The following is a 9,161-nucleotide window of genomic DNA, read 5'->3' as shown; positions in this document are numbered from 1 at the left end:
ATAGACGATTTGTGCGGAACTTTAGCACTCTCATGGCACCTATCACAGAACTAACTAAAAATCAGAAGTTAGTTTGGAATGATAAGGCTCAAAAGGCCTTTGATGAGGTAAAACATCAACTTACTAGTGCACCTATTCTTGCTTTGCCTAACTTTGATGAAGTTTTTGAAGTTGAGTGCGATGCTAGTGGAGTTGGTATTGGTGCTGTTTTGTCACAAGTTGGGCGTCCCCTTGCCTACTTTAGTGAAAAACTCAATGAAGCACAACGGAAGTATAGCACCTATGACAAGGAGTTCTTTGCTCTTGTTCGTGCTTTGGACCATTGGAGGCATTACCTCATTTCCAAGGAGTTCATCCTTCATTCTGATCATGAAGCTCTCAAGTATCTTCAAAGCCAACAAAAACTCCAACCTCGCCATGCCAAATGGGTGGAGTATTTGCAAGCTTTTCATTTCGTGATCAAGCATAGGAGAGGCGCCATGAACAAAGGGGCTGATGCGCTTTCAAGAAGATACACACTCTTGAACTCGTTCAAAGCAAGGGTGATTAGTGTCGAAGATGTTAAAGCAAGTTACAAAAATGATCATGATTTTAGTGATTTGTTTTTAAAATGTTCTAATCATGCTTACAAAGATTATTACATTTTAGATGGCTATTTGTTCAAAGGAAACAGGTTGTGCATTCCAAGATCAAGCCTAAGAGAATCTCTTATCAAAGAGTTTCATGAAGGAGGAATGGCGGGACACTTTGGCATAGAGAAGACTACCCTTCTTGTCCAAGAATACTTTCATTGGCCTAGATTGGTTCGTGATGTGGAGTTCATTGTGAAAAGATGCGTGACATGTCAAAAGGCCAAGAGTCATAGTCTACCTCAAGGCTATCTTTTGCCCTTACCTATTCCGCAAGCACCATGGGAGGATATTAGTCTTGATTTCGTGGTGGGACTTCCTATCACCCAACGAAAGAAAGATTCTATAATGGTTGTTGTGGATCGATTTTCCAAAATGGCCCATTTTATTGCTTGTCATACAACTTATGATGCTACTCATGTTGCTAACTTGTTTTTCAATGAAATTGTTCGTTTACATGGTGTACCTAAATCCATGGTGAGTGATCGTGATCCAAAATTTCTAAGTCATTTTTGGCTTACATTATGGAGGAAGATGGGCACGAAATTGAACTTTAGCACTTCAAGTCATCCTCAAACAGATGGCCAAACCGAAGTGACTAATAGAACTTTGGGATCCTTGCTGCGGTCTTTGGCTACTAAACGCCCAAGCAATGGGAAGAGATGCTTCCTCATGCGGAGTTTGCTTACAATCGTGTGCCTAGCAAGACAACAGGTTTGAGTCCTTTTGAAGTGGTGTATGGATTCAATCCGTGCACTCCTATTGATCTCACTCCCATTCCCTCACCAAACAAGTTCAGCAATGATGCCGAGGTGCGTGCAAAAGAAATCAAGTCTATGCATGAGCAAGTTCGTTCCAAAATTGAACAAGCTAATGCAAAGACAAAGGCATACTATGACAAGAAAAGAAAGGAAGTCCATTTTCAGCCCGGTGATTTAGTTTGGATTCATCTTCGAAAGGAAAGATTTCCTTCCAAAAGACGGTCCAAGGTTAGTCCTCGTAGTGATGGTCCATTTCCCATTGTTGAAAAGGTGAATGATAATGCTTACAAGGTTGAGTTGCCCGGAGATTATGGTGTTTCTAGCACCTTTAATGTGGCTGATTTGTCACCTTATTATGATGAGTTTGAAGAGTTGCCGAGTTTGAGGGCAAACTCTTTTCAAGAAAGGGGGAATGTTGTAACCAAGCCTAACAACTTGGTTATGGACATTTCGTTGGTTCAAGATGTAGCATCATGTGTTGGTGCTATGCATTCTATCCTTGAGCAGCAAGATATTCAACCTCTTGAATTTCTTGTTGTTCTTATTAACTAAGTTTATTTTAAGCTTTGAATAAATTGTAAACTTTAGTCTTATTTTAAGTTTGCAAATTTAGTTATGTTCTTTAGTTCTTTTAGCTGAACATGTAACCGAAACTAATTTGGAGGGATTTTAAGGCTCTAACTTGGATGTTACAATCAGCTTCAATGAGGAGTTACAAGCTTTCAATTGAGCCTTCAAGTGGCCGTTTATTTCAGCTAGCAACAGCTACACTCAAGAGACGTCCAAGTTCATCCTTGTCCACATCCATTCAAGCTTGATTCAAGGCTTGAAATAAGGAAGAGTTACACATCAATTGCTGTTTGAAAATGGGCGTGAAAAGGGGAGTTGTTACGACTCCAAGCTGCTGCTATATGGGCGTGAATCAAGGGGAGGTTACACTTGCTTGTTTCTGATTTTATTTCACTCATAATTTGGAGGTTATAAACCGCCATTTGCTCTTGATGTATCTAGTTAAGCAAGGCTTCTTTTATTAATGTATCTAGGCTACAAAAACTGATTTGTACTTAGTTTGAACGTGTAACAAGTGAGCTAAAAGCCACTTAACTTAGCTTGTACTTAAGATGCTTGTTCACTATAAATAGCAAGCAAATGTGAATGAAAAATCAGATTATTCCAAACAAACAACTTTGTCTTTATACACGTTTCTTGGATTAGAAACTAACCTGAAATTCTTGGACTTAGAATTTCGTTCCTTTGCTTAGTTAGCTAGTTTAGGCTACTAGTTAGCTTGTGATCTTAGGAATCCAATTCGTTTCTTAGTGGTGTGACTTTATCTAAGAAGCCTTTTGGTTCTTTAGCCTTAACTATCCTTGGTTTAACCCTTGTATGTTTCGAGTGTCACTCCAAATATACAACAATAAGGCTCAAAAGGCCTTTGATGAGATAAAACATCAACTTACTAGTGCACCTATTCTTTCTTTGCCTAACTTTGATGAAGTTTTTGAAGTTGAATGTGATGCTAGTGGAGTTGGTATTGGTGCTGTCTTGTCACAAGTTGGGCGTCCTCTTGCCTACTTTAGTGAAAAACTCAATGAAGCACAACGGAAGTATAGCACCTATGATAAGGAGTTCTTTGCTCTTGTTCGTGCTTTGGACCATTGGAGACATTACCTCATTTCCAAGGAGTTCATCCTTCATTCAGATCATGAAGCCCTCAAATATCTTCAAAGCCAACAAAAACTCCAACCTCGCCATGCCAAATGGGTGGAGTATTTGCAAGCTTTTCATTTTGTGATCAAGCATAGGAGAGGCGCCATGAACAAAGGAGCTGATGCGCTTTCAAGGAGATACACACTCTTGAATTCTTTCAAAGCAAGGGTGATTAGCGTTGAAGATGTGAAAGCAAGTTACAAAAATGATCATGACTTTGGTGATTTATTTTTAAAATGTTCTAATCATGCTTACAAAGATTATTACATTTTAGATGGCTATTTGTTCAAAGGAAACAGGTTGTGCATTCCAAGATCAAGCCTAAGAGAATCTCTTATCAAAGAGTTTCATGAAGGAGGAATGGCGGGACACTTTGGCATAGAGAAAACTACTCTTCTTGTCCAAGAATACTTTCATTGGCCTAGGTTGGTCCGTGATGTGGAGTTCATTGTGAAGAGATGTGTGATATGTCAAAAGGCCAAGAGTCATAGTCTACCACAAGGCTATCTTTTGCCCTTACCTATTCCACAAGCACCATGGGAGGATATTAGTCTTGATTTCGTTGTGGGACTTCCTATCACCCAACGAAAGAAAGATTCTATAATGGTTGTTGTGGATCGATTTTCTAAAATGGCTCATTTTATTGCTTGTCATTCAACTTATGATGCTACTCATGTTGCTAACTTGTTTTTCAACGAGATTGTTCGTTTGCATGGTGTACCTAAATCCATGGTGAGTGATCGTGATCCAAAATTTCTAAGTCATTTTTGGCTTACATTATGGAGGAAGATGGGCACGAAATTGAACTTTAGCACTTCAAGTCATCCTCAAACAGATGGTCAAACCGAAGTGACTAATAGAACTTTGGGATCCTTGCTGCGGTCTTTGGCTACTAAACGTCCCAAGCAATGGGAAGAGATGATTCCTCATGCGGAGTTTGCTTACAATCGTGTGCCTAGCAAGACAACAGGTTTGAGTCCTTTTGAAGTGGTGTATGGATTCAATCCGTGCACTCCTATTGATCTCACTCCCATTCCCTCACCAAACAAGTTCAGCAATGATGCCGAGGTGCGCGCAAAAGAAATCAAGTCTATGCATGAGCAAGTTCGTTCCAAAATTGAACAAGCTAATGCAAAGACAAAGGCATACTATGACAAGAAAAGAAAGGAGGTCCGTTTTCAGCCCGGTGACTTAGTTTGGATTCATCTTCGAAAGGAAAGATTTCCTTCCAAAAGGCGGTCCAAGGTTAGTCCTCGTAGTGATGGTCCATTTGCTATTGTTGAAAAAGTGAATGATAATGCTTACAAAGTTGAGTTGCCTGGAGATTATGGTGTTTCTAGCACCTTTAATGTGGCTGATTTATCACCTTACTATGATGAGTTTGAGGAGTTGCCGAGTTTGAGGGCAAACTCTTTTCAAGAAGGGGGGAATGTTGTAGCCAAGCCTAACAACTTGGTTATGGACATTTCTTTGGTTCAAGACGTAGCATCATGTATTGGTGCTATGCATTCTATCCTTGGGCAGCAAGATATTCAACCCCTTGAATTTCTTGTTGTTCTTATTAACTAGTTTATTTTAGTTCTTTTTATGCTTTGAATAAATTGTAAACTTTAGTCATTTTAAGTTTGCAAATTAGTTATATTTTGTTCTTAGTTCTTTTTATCTGATTTTAGTTCGAAAACTATTGTCACATTCACACAAAAGTACAAGTACAAAGATACATCAATATGGCAGCCATTTAAGCTTGGAATCCGAAATTCTTTTACAAGGAATTTCAAAGCTTTGACTTGGGAGTTACAATCAGTTTTCAAAGAGGAATTACAAGCCATTACAAGCCTTAACTTCAGCCTTCAAGTGGCCGTTGATATCAGTCAACATTGGAGCATCTTAAGCCTTAATTTCAGCCTTCAATTGGCTGTTTAATTCAGTCAGCTTTTGGAGCAACTAAAGGGCGTCCAAGTACACCCTTGTCCACATACATTCAAGCACATATTCCTTCACTAAGGATGGACAGAAAATACTCCTTATCAACACACATATTCCTTCACTAAGGATGGACAGAAAATACTCCTTACCCCTCTAAACCTAAAAAACGGCCACCCCATATCCACACCCCCCACTTCCCTTACCACTCTCATAAAGTCAGAATTGCATGAGTATAAAGCTCACAAACAATTCATTTTAAGCCAACTTGATATCCCTTCCCAACCGACACAAAAAGAACCACACCCACTCCTCACCCCTCTTCTCAAAACCTTTTCCCATGTTTTCCCCGAAGACATTCCCCATGGCCTACCCCTAAAACGTGACATACAACACAAAATTGATCTTGTTCCCGGATCAATGCTCCCAAACAAACCAGCCTATAGAACCACTCCAAAAGAAACCGAAGAGATTAGGAGGCAAGTGGAAGAATTACTGTCCAAGGGTCTTATTCGTAAGTCTCTTAGTCCATGTGCTTGTCCTACTTTGATTGTGCCTAAGAAGAATGGAGAATGGAGAATGTGTGTTGATAGTAGGTCAATCAATAAAATCACTATCAAGTACCGGTTTCCTATTCCAAGGTTGAATGATTTACTTGATGATTTGCATGGTTCTAAAGTGTTCTCTAAAATTGATTTGAGAAGTGGCTATCATCAAATTCGAATTTTCGAAGGAGATGAATGGAAAACCGCTTTCAAGACAAAGGAGGGCCTCTATGAGTGGCTTGTGATGCCATTTGGTTTGTCTAATGCACCATCTACATTTATGCGCCTTATGAATCAGGTTATGCAACCTTTCATGGGTAAATTTGTTGTAGTTTATTTTGATGATATTTTGGTGTATAGTAGGGAGGAAGAAGAGCATTCTATGCACTTGCAACAGGTTTTTGAAGCCCTTGAACGTGAGAAATTGTATGGTAACTTAGAGAAGTGTCATTTCTTCACTTCCCAAGTTATTTTTCTTGGCTTTAAAGTCTCATCACAAGGCATTGAAGTTGATGAAAAGAAAGTTGCTGCAATTCGTGAGTGGCCCACGCCACAAACCATGCAACAAGTTCGAAGCTTTCATGGACTTGCTTCTTTCTATAGAAGATTTGTGCGGAATTTTAGTACCCTCATGGCACCTATCACGGAGCTAACTAAAAATCAGAAGTTAGTTTGGAATGATAAGGCTCAAAAGGCCTTTGATGAGATAAAACATCAACTTACTAGTGCACCTATTCTTTCTTTGCCTAACTTTGATGAAGTTTTTGAAGTTGAATGTGATGCTAGTGGAGTTGGTATTGGTGCTGTCTTGTCACAAGTTGGGCGTCCTCTTGCCTACTTTAGTGAAAAACTCAATGAAGCACAACGGAAGTATAGCACCTATGATAAGGAGTTCTTTGCTCTTGTTCGTGCTTTGGACCATTGGAGACATTACCTCATTTCCAAGGAGTTCATCCTTCATTCAGATCATGAAGCCCTCAAATATCTTCAAAGCCAACAAAAACTCCAACCTCGCCATGCCAAATGGGTGGAGTATTTGCAAGCTTTTCATTTTGTGATCAAGCATAGGAGAGGCGCCATGAACAAAGGAGCTGATGCGCTTTCAAGGAGATACACACTCTTGAATTCTTTCAAAGCAAGGGTGATTAGCGTTGAAGATGTGAAAGCAAGTTACAAAAATGATCATGACTTTGGTGATTTATTTTTAAAATGTTCTAATCATGCTTACAAAGATTATTACATTTTAGATGGCTATTTGTTCAAAGGAAACAGGTTGTGCATTCCAAGATCAAGCCTAAGAGAATCTCTTATCAAAGAGTTTCATGAAGGAGGAATGGCGGGACACTTTGGCATAGAGAAAACTACTCTTCTTGTCCAAGAATACTTTCATTGGCCTAGGTTGGTCCGTGATGTGGAGTTCATTGTGAAGAGATGTGTGATATGTCAAAAGGCCAAGAGTCATAGTCTACCACAAGGCTATCTTTTGCCCTTACCTATTCCACAAGCACCATGGGAGGATATTAGTCTTGATTTCGTTGTGGGACTTCCTATCACCCAACGAAAGAAAGATTCTATAATGGTTGTTGTGGATCGATTTTCTAAAATGGCTCATTTTATTGCTTGTCATTCAACTTATGATGCTACTCATGTTGCTAACTTGTTTTTCAACGAGATTGTTCGTTTGCATGGTGTACCTAAATCCATGGTGAGTGATCGTGATCCAAAATTTCTAAGTCATTTTTGGCTTACATTATGGAGGAAGATGGGCACGAAATTGAACTTTAGCACTTCAAGTCATCCTCAAACAGATGGTCAAACCGAAGTGACTAATAGAACTTTGGGATCCTTGCTGCGGTCTTTGGCTACTAAACGTCCCAAGCAATGGGAAGAGATGATTCCTCATGCGGAGTTTGCTTACAATCGTGTGCCTAGCAAGACAACAGGTTTGAGTCCTTTTGAAGTGGTGTATGGATTCAATCCGTGCACTCCTATTGATCTCACTCCCATTCCCTCACCAAACAAGTTCAGCAATGATGCCGAGGTGCGCGCAAAAGAAATCAAGTCTATGCATGAGCAAGTTCGTTCCAAAATTGAACAAGCTAATGCAAAGACAAAGGCATACTATGACAAGAAAAGAAAGGAGGTCCGTTTTCAGCCCGGTGACTTAGTTTGGATTCATCTTCGAAAGGAAAGATTTCCTTCCAAAAGGCGGTCCAAGGTTAGTCCTCGTAGTGATGGTCCATTTGCTATTGTTGAAAAAGTGAATGATAATGCTTACAAAGTTGAGTTGCCTGGAGATTATGGTGTTTCTAGCACCTTTAATGTGGCTGATTTATCACCTTACTATGATGAGTTTGAGGAGTTGCCGAGTTTGAGGGCAAACTCTTTTCAAGAAGGGGGGAATGTTGTAGCCAAGCCTAACAACTTGGTTATGGACATTTCTTTGGTTCAAGACGTAGCATCATGTATTGGTGCTATGCATTCTATCCTTGGGCAGCAAGATATTCAACCCCTTGAATTTCTTGTTGTTCTTATTAACTAGTTTATTTTAGTTCTTTTTATGCTTTGAATAAATTGTAAACTTTAGTCATTTTAAGTTTGCAAATTAGTTATATTTTGTTCTTAGTTCTTTTTATCTGATTTTAGTTCGAAAACTATTGTCACATTCACACAAAAGTACAAGTACAAAGATACATCAATATGGCAGCCATTTAAGCTTGGAATCCGAAATTCTTTTACAAGGAATTTCAAAGCTTTGACTTGGGAGTTACAATCAGTTTTCAAAGAGGAATTACAAGCCATTACAAGCCTTAACTTCAGCCTTCAAGTGGCCGTTGATATCAGTCAACATTGGAGCATCTTAAGCCTTAATTTCAGCCTTCAATTGGCTGTTTAATTCAGTCAGCTTTTGGAGCAACTAAAGGGCGTCCAAGTACACCCTTGTCCACATACATTCAAGCTAATTTCAAGGCTTGAACCAAGGAGGAGTTACACTTCTTTGCTGTTTGAATTTGGGCGTGAAAATTGGAGGAAATACATCTCCAACTTGCTGCTTGGATGGGCGTGAATTAAGGGGAGTTACACTCTCTTAGTTCTGATTTTATTTCAGCCTTAATTTGGAGGTTATAAGCCACCATTTTCTCTTTGATGTATCTAGTTAAATAAGGCTTCTTTTATTAATGTATCTAGACAACAAAAGCTGATTTGTACTTAGCTTTAGCTTAGGCGTGTAACAAGTGAGCTGAACAGCCACTTAAGTTAGCTTGTACTTAAGGATGCTTGTTTACTATAAATAGCAAGCAAATGTGAATGAAAAATGAGATTATTCAAACAAAAAAAACTTGTCTTACATTCGTTTCTTGGATTAGAAACAAAAACCTGAAATTCTTGGATTTGGAATTTCGTTTCCTTTGCTTAGTTAGCTAGTTTAGGTTACTAGTTGGCTTGTGATCTTAGGAATCCAAAACGTTTCTTAGTGGTGTGACTTTATCTAAGAAGCCTTTGGTTCTTTAGCCTTATCTATCCCTTGGTTTATCCCTTGTGTATTTCGAGTGTTACTCCAAATATACAACAATTCGAAAAACTTTGGTTGA

This window comes from Chenopodium quinoa, unplaced genomic scaffold (assembly GCF_001683475.1).
Source record: "Chenopodium quinoa cultivar QQ74 unplaced genomic scaffold, ASM168347v1, whole genome shotgun sequence".
In the NCBI taxonomy this organism is placed as follows: domain Eukaryota; kingdom Viridiplantae; phylum Streptophyta; class Magnoliopsida; order Caryophyllales; family Amaranthaceae; genus Chenopodium; species Chenopodium quinoa.
Note: the sequence above shows the minus strand (reverse complement) of the source record.